The sequence below is a fragment of the Rhinoraja longicauda genome, chromosome 4, assembly GCF_053455715.1.
Source record: "Rhinoraja longicauda isolate Sanriku21f chromosome 4, sRhiLon1.1, whole genome shotgun sequence".
In the NCBI taxonomy this organism is placed as follows: Eukaryota; Metazoa; Chordata; class Chondrichthyes; order Rajiformes; family Arhynchobatidae; genus Rhinoraja; species Rhinoraja longicauda.
The window spans coordinates 57,045,926-57,053,689 of NC_135956.1; positions in this window are offsets into that span (position 1 = coordinate 57,045,926).

The following is a 7,764-nucleotide window of genomic DNA, read 5'->3' on the forward strand; positions in this document are numbered from 1 at the left end:
GCAGTACAGTATTGACTGAATTGATTGCCAATGCTGAAATAGGAGGAATATTAGGTGGCCAAATACAGACCAACAATCAAGGTCTTGCTAGGGTTTTTAAAGTGTTCTTTTTATTCATACATAGATATACTTCTAAACTTAAGCTGTTACTTGGTGTAACAAAATTAGTTATTTTAAGCAGTCAATAGAGGGCCATTAAAACATGAATCTTAAATGCAGTAAAGATTATAAAAGCCATTGGTTTTCATTGATCTTTTCAAGAATACTTCCATTCTATTTAAATACAAAACATCTATATGTCCTAACAAATACTAACTTGCGCTAATGTGAATTTCATTATTGATTCATTCATTTGAATATCGCTGTACCTTAATTGGTACACGCGACAATAAAAGACCTTTGAAATCCTCACAGGGATCTCATGGGGCATCAAAGTGAACAATTGTGTTCAGGGTAATATTGGTGGATGAAAAACTTCAGTAACTAAACTAAGAGCAGGAAAATCTTTTGCCATTAGGAATACTTTTGCTTTAAGATATTTAGCACTGAAAAGACTGTCTTAGTGTGGAATTTGTTGTATAGCAAATTTACCTTGGTCAGTCCATAAGTAGCCCATAAGTCTCCAGTGTGTAGGAAGGAACTGCAGATGCCGGTTTACATCAAAGATAGACACCATGCTGGAGTAACTCAGCGGGACTGGTAGCATCTCTGGGTAGAAGGGATGGGTAACGTTTTGGGTCAAGACGCTTCTTCAGACGTCTTGGGGAGAGGGAGTTACTGAGATGAGGAATTGTAAGAGATGCAGATCAAGGAAAATGTAGAATGGACCATTGTTAGCTGGGAGAAGGTGACAGCAAAGCAAACAGATACAATGTCAGACTGGTTGGACAACTGGGAAGGGGGAGGGTGGAATGGAGGGAGAGGGAAAGCAAAGGTTGCTTGGAGTTAGAGAAGTCAATATACTGCTTGGGTATAAGCTGCCCAAGCAAAATGAGGTGCTGTTCCTCCAATTTGCCTCGCTCTGACAATGGAGGAGGCTCGAGACAAAGGTCAGTATGGGAGGGGGAGTTAGTGTTTAGCAACTGGGTGATCATGTGGGTTTAAGCGAACTGAGTGGAGGTGTTCAGTGAGACGATGGCCGAGCCTGAACTTGGTATCGTCGATATATAGGAGTCCATGTCTGGAACAGCGGATACAGTAGATGAGGTTGGAGGAGTTGCAAGTGAACCTCTGCCTCACCTGAAAAGAGTTGGGTTCCTTTGGAGTTGAGGGAGGAGGTATCGGGACATGCGTTTTATCTCCTGTGGTTGCAGGGAAAGTACCTGGGGAGGGGTGTCGCATTTTCGAAAACTGCACTTTTTGGACATCCCTTTGCCTAATATGCAGAGAGTAGGTCAAGGTTTGCTTTCTCCCATGTAGGGCCTTCTACATATTGCTTGCAGCGACTTTCCTGAACACACTTGTCAAATTCCACCCCATCTAAGCTGTTGGCGCCATGGCAATTTTCAGCATATTTGTTCCTCCAATTCCCATTGTGCTTGGGGGCATATAGTACACTGCCAACAAAGTGATCACCTTTTTTTCCCCACAGCCTTACTGGATGATTCTTTGGTAATGTCAGCTGAGGACTGCTGTGAAATTCTCCTTAATCAAAGGAAAAGCAACCTGGAACATTAAGCTATCAGTCCTATCCTTTTCTTAGCCAGGGTTATATTGTTCCAGTTGTATGCACCCATCCATACCCTGAGTTTATCCACCTTACCTGTCAGGCCTCTAGCATTTGAAATAAATTGAACATTTGCTTTGCTCCCTGCCTATTCAGTCTATTGAACATTGACTTATGTATCAACTGCCTTACCACTGGATTGAATCCTGTCACCTTGCCAATCTATTTTAAACCCTCCTGAGCAGCACTCACGAACTTGCTCACCAGAATATACAGTAGGTCTTCCAGTTCAGGCGAATCTGGAGATTAGTTCCCTTGAATGTTTTTTAACCTTTTGCCTAACCCTATATTCACTCTACAAGATCTTGTGCCCTGTCCTACGTATGTCATCATGCCAATGTGTACAACACCTCTAGCAGCTCACCCTCTCCCTTGTGAATGTTCTGCACCACTCTGAGACATACTGCACCAGGAGGCAACTTGGCATCCTGGAGTCTCATTTGCTGGCACAGAATCTGCTGTCTCCTAACAAATAAGTCTAGCACAATAGCCCTGTCTGACTCTACTCTGCTGTGCTTCAGAAGCAGGCCAGTTACCACAGACCTGACTGTTGCTACTCTGCCTCTGAACAGACCTCCACGACAGTATCCTCTCGTTTCTGAGGAGAATGGTCCACAGGGATTCCTGCACAGCCTATTCCTTTTCCTGTAGATCACCCATCTACTTTCTGCCTGTAACTTGGGTGTGGCCGTCTCACTAGCTCCTACCTATGAAGCACTCAATCTCCCAGATAATCCTGAGGGCATCTGGCTGCTATTCCCTTATTTGGTTAGTCAGGGTCTGCAGCTGGATGCATTTCCCATAAATGTAGTCCTCAAGGACCTGACTTCCCACATCCTGCAGGAGGAGCATACCAATGCCATAACTACTAAGACCAAGAAAGGGTTATACAAATGAATGTCCTTACTTTATTCTTCCCAACATGCTCTGCTCAGCCTTTTCACCAAATACCTCTTGAGCCAAAGTTTCAACACCTAACATCAGACACACAACACTTGCACTTCAACACTGAGCCTCTCCCTAAAGGAGGCAGGCTCTGCTGGTGCCTACCTTCCTTTTATACACCACCTGGAGTAGTCACTCCGAAATGCTAATGTCAGTTTATTAAATCTCCCACATTGCTCCTCCTCTCAGCTGCTCACAACAGAGAAACTAACCTGGCCTAAATCTGGTGGATCTTCACTACATTCCCTCTCTTAACAGGCGCATTGCTTTCTATGCAAAGGAGATCAGAACTCGACGATATTCCAAATAAAGTCTCAGTAGGAGCCTACAAATTGAAGCACGATGACTCATTCTCTTGTGATTAAGACATTCTTAAATTACGTGTACCTACAGCTGAATATTCAGTGGTTCAGGTATAAGACCACCCGTCCCTCTGAGCACTAGCATTCTTCAGTCTTCGTTACTTTTTTGCATATCTTTCATTCATTTATTCTATATCTCTCTCTATATCACCATCTAAACCTCTCGTTTCCCTTTCCCCTGAGACTGAAGAGGTGTCTCGACCCGAAACGTCACCTATTCCTTTTCTCCGGAGATGCTGCCTAACCTGCTTAGTTACTCCAGCTTTTTTGTCCAACTTCGGTTTAAATCAGCATCTGCAGTTTCTTTCTACATACCTGAATCCGTTGTTGCCTTTCTCATCCTCCATTTGCTGTATATAATCCAATTCAGTTCAGTTCTTATGCATCTGATTATAACGTGAGATTAATTTCTTATTTCTCTCCCTTTTCTGTATTCTGCATTGTATTGGGATGCAATTTGTCAGGTTAGTCAATCTTTTGTTACATTACCACTCTGTGTAAATCTACATGACAAGCATTTTCAGGACATTGATGGGAGCCGTAAAGAAAATCAATATTGGACCTGACCATATCCTTACCTAATGAAGAAACGAGTATATGTTTGCGGTGAGGCCATTATGCATGAATCAGAAGCTGGAATTTAGGTATATTGGTCCACAGCTTCCTATTGATTCAGGTTAAGACATTGTCAGCTTGTTACCTTTGTGGCCGTTGATACCAGTGACCATTGATAAGTTGTTCAATCATTGATGGTTGAAAGTCTAAGATTGTTCTGATGACATTTTCTTACTGAAATTGCTGGATTTTATCCGAAAAGAGCACACTGACCTTCCTTTTCCTTGCCAAAGAATGAAGCAAATTGTAACTGTTGATTTGGCCACTGATTGAAATCTGCAAACAGCCCAAAGCAGGAATTTAATATTGAATGTGGCTCATTGGCATATCACTAGCTGCATTGTCTACATGCATCAGAGATGGAATATGTCTTTAGTAATAAAACTACACAATAAGACTGTTTTGCCACTATAGTTGTTTGCAGACCATTGCATTTGATTTCTCTGGATTGGCTAGGTAATATATTTTGAGCTGTGACTTAGTGTTTTTGACAAAGGTGTTATGGAACTTTTGACATTTCGATTTCACGCATAACAACTGATTCTTTATCAAGAGATTTGCGATGCTCTCCAAATTCATTTGCCCCTACCAGGTGATTATAAATACTACTTTATCCCATAGTTTGGATTGTAACTTTTTGAATGATGAAGATCGAGATGGTTTTGAATCTTTTTTGGTACTTTGCAAATGGGATCTTATGTCATAAAGAATAGGAGTAGAATTAGGCCATTCGGCCCATCAAGTCTACTCCGCCATTCAATCGTGGCTGATCTATCTCTCCCTCCTAACCCCATTCTCCTGCCTTCTCTCCAAAATCTCTGACACCTGTACTAATCAAGAATCTATCTCTGCCGTAAAAATATCCACTGACTTGGCCTCCACAGCCTTCCGTGGCAAAGAATTCCACAGATTCACCACCCTCTGACTGAAGAAATTTCTCCTCATCTCCTCCCTAAAAGAATGTCCTTTAATTCTGAGGCTATGACCTCGTCCTAAACTCTCCCACTTGTGGAAACATCCTCTCCACATCCACTCTATCCAAGCCTTTCATTATTCTATATCTTATCTTAGCAAAGGCATGGCCACTTAATCACTTCCTCTCAAGTTATCTACACATGCCCCAATAATATTATTGAAGAGTCCAAAATAAATTTCTTAAGGGATTGGACTGGCTAGAAGCAGGAAAAAAAGTTCCCGATGTTGGGGGAGTCCAGAACCAGGGGTCACAGTTTAAGAATAATGGGTAGGCCATTTAGGACTGAGATGAGGAAAAGCTTTTTCAGCCAGAGAGTTGTGAATCTGTAGAATTCTCTGCCACAGAAGGCAGTGGAGGCCAATTCACTGGATGTGTTCAAAGAGTTAGATATAGCTCATAGGTCTAACGGAATCAAGAGATATGGGGAGAAAATAGGAACAGGATACTGATTCGGGATGATCAGCCATGATCATATTGAATGGTGGTGCTGGCTGGAAGGGCCGAATGGCCTGCTCCTGCTACTATTTTCTATGTACCTCCAGCCATGGCAAGACCTGCACTGTGTATAGTTACTTAAATTATACCTTAATTGCAACAAATCAGACATTCGATAGCTTGGGCGTATCTGCACAAACATTTTAAGTGCACATCATAAGTGTGCAAAAAGTACTTCCTGTGTCTAGATAAAACTGCCATCATTCCTTGGTCAATGCCATTTTTGCATGGATTTTCACACAGTACAGTTTTACTCTAAATTTGCACCCATTGTCTGAACTTATGCTTGTGTTTACTTGAGCAAGTCTGCATGTCCAATCTTCCACATGGCCTCCAAGCAAAACAGTAAAGCAATTTTCCAGAATAGCTAGACAGACAATGAAGAAATCTTATCCACAGGATGACAAGTCTGTCATAACTATCAAAGATTAAATATTTCTGACATTCACAAATATTGCAAAATATTCAAAAATTATAAAGTATTTAAACACTAAATCATAATTGGAAGCAATTAAATACTCTTAATTTACTTTATTGTCACATTCACTGAGATACAGCTAAATGCTTTTTGTTGCATGCTATCCAGTCAGTGTCATACAGTCATAGAGTGATGCAGTGTAGAAGCAGGCCCTTCGGCCCACCTTGCACACACCGTCCAACGTGTCCCAGCTACACTAGTCCCACCTGCCCACATTTGGTCCATATCCCTCCAAACCTGTCCTATCCATGTACCTGTCTAACTGTCTCTTAAATGTTGGGCAGCGGTGTAGTGCTGCCAGAGCTCACCGGAGCACCGCTCCGGCACCTCTGTAAAAATAGCCAAAATAAACAGCGGGGAATTTTAACTAGTGGGGAATTTAACAGCAGCCGCTCCTGCACCTAAAAAAATTACACTGCAACACTGATGTTGGTATAGTTCCTGTCTCAACTACCTCGGGGGGGGGGGGGGGGGGGGGGGGCGGTCTGGGCGGTCTGGGAGGTCAGTTGAGGGCTCTGCCTGTTTGAATTCAGTTGCTGTGTAAATGCTGAGTGGTCCATTTGGTCTTTCTCTTTCTCCGTTTGAATGTTTGAATGCAATGGTCATGATACAACTCGGGGCTTTCAAGGCCATTCAGAGGGCATTTAAGAATCAACTGCATTGGTGGATCTGTTATCTCAGATAGGCCAATTTCATTCACTAATTAATTTCCTGTGACAGCTCACTGACGAAGGAAAGTAACAACCAGTTTGACAACTAATTCATGTTTCATTGTTATTAATTAATTTTCTCCATCTTCTATCTCACAAACTAACATTTTAAAATAACATTCAGCTGCAACGTGTTTTTTTTTCTTAAGAATGTTTGTTTGTTGAAGGAAAACAAAGGCATTTATACAAAGGGATACAGATGCATTTATTGAAGAAAGTGACACTTAAGTATAAGATCATGTTGACTGGTGGATCAGGCATGATAAGGTATCCCTGCTTCTACTTCTTATGCTTTAGCAGAGATAATGGCAAAATGCAGGATTTTCAATACCGGAACTATTTTTCCTGCTTTTGGTTTAAGATTGTGAAGAACGTGCTGAGATACAAGATGCCCAAGTATGAAAAGAGGGTAGTCAACTTGATATCTTGTTCGCACCAGTCAAATCACAGCAGCTCCACATATTTTTGTTGGTTCCAATAGTGACCATCTCCACCTACATGTACAGTTTTCTTCACTGAAGATTAATAGTTTGCTTCTCAAGTTCTCCACTTTATTAAAGGAGGCTTTTAGAATTCAGCTCATATCTTGAGTGTTCTTCCACACCAGCCCCTTTACCTACAATTATTCTTCAGCTATCTACGAGTGTCAGAGGTTATGGGGAGTAGGCAGGAGAATGGGGTTAGGAGGTAGAGATAGATCAGCCATGATTAAATGGCAGAGTAAACTTGATGGGCCGAATGGCCTAATTTTACTCCTATCACTTATGACCTTATGACTTTATGATCTAGAGCAGATGTTGCACTGGTAGAAAATTTCAATAACATTTATCAAACTACCCATCCATGAGCAAGACTCTTTCAAACATAGGTGCAGGCAATCATGAATAATTTGGCTTTTAAAGGTATTACTCTACCATGAAATTCTGGTACAATGAAGCTATGCATACCACGAGAGACCATAACTACTATCACACTGTGACACCTCTGCACAATTCACCAGGTGACAATTTTGTACACTATAATTCCTGTATGGGTTTGGCGGAAGCATTTTTCTACCGTTGAAATTAAAAGAATACCTTTTCAAAACTAAGTATCTACTATATTTTCCTCTGTATACCAGGCCAAAATAAACTTGGACCCATATTTGCATTGACCTGCAATCAGGATTTTTCACATGCTTAAAGGTTTATAAACGCACAAAAGGGTCTTCCACTCATCAGGTCTAAACAGTAGCAAGTTTGAGTTACATTTTTTAATATGTTGGGCAGAACTTTGAACCTTGGCAATGGTGCAAAAGAGCCAATATCAACCACTTGTATTCCCTGTCAGAATTTTTTGAATCTTTGAAAGGGAAGTCTGGGATTGGCATGTGTGGGATTGGCTGCTTTATTAGTAACAAAGTGACCTGCTTCCTAATTTAAAAAAATTATCCCCCTAAATTTTTTGGGGTTTTGGCA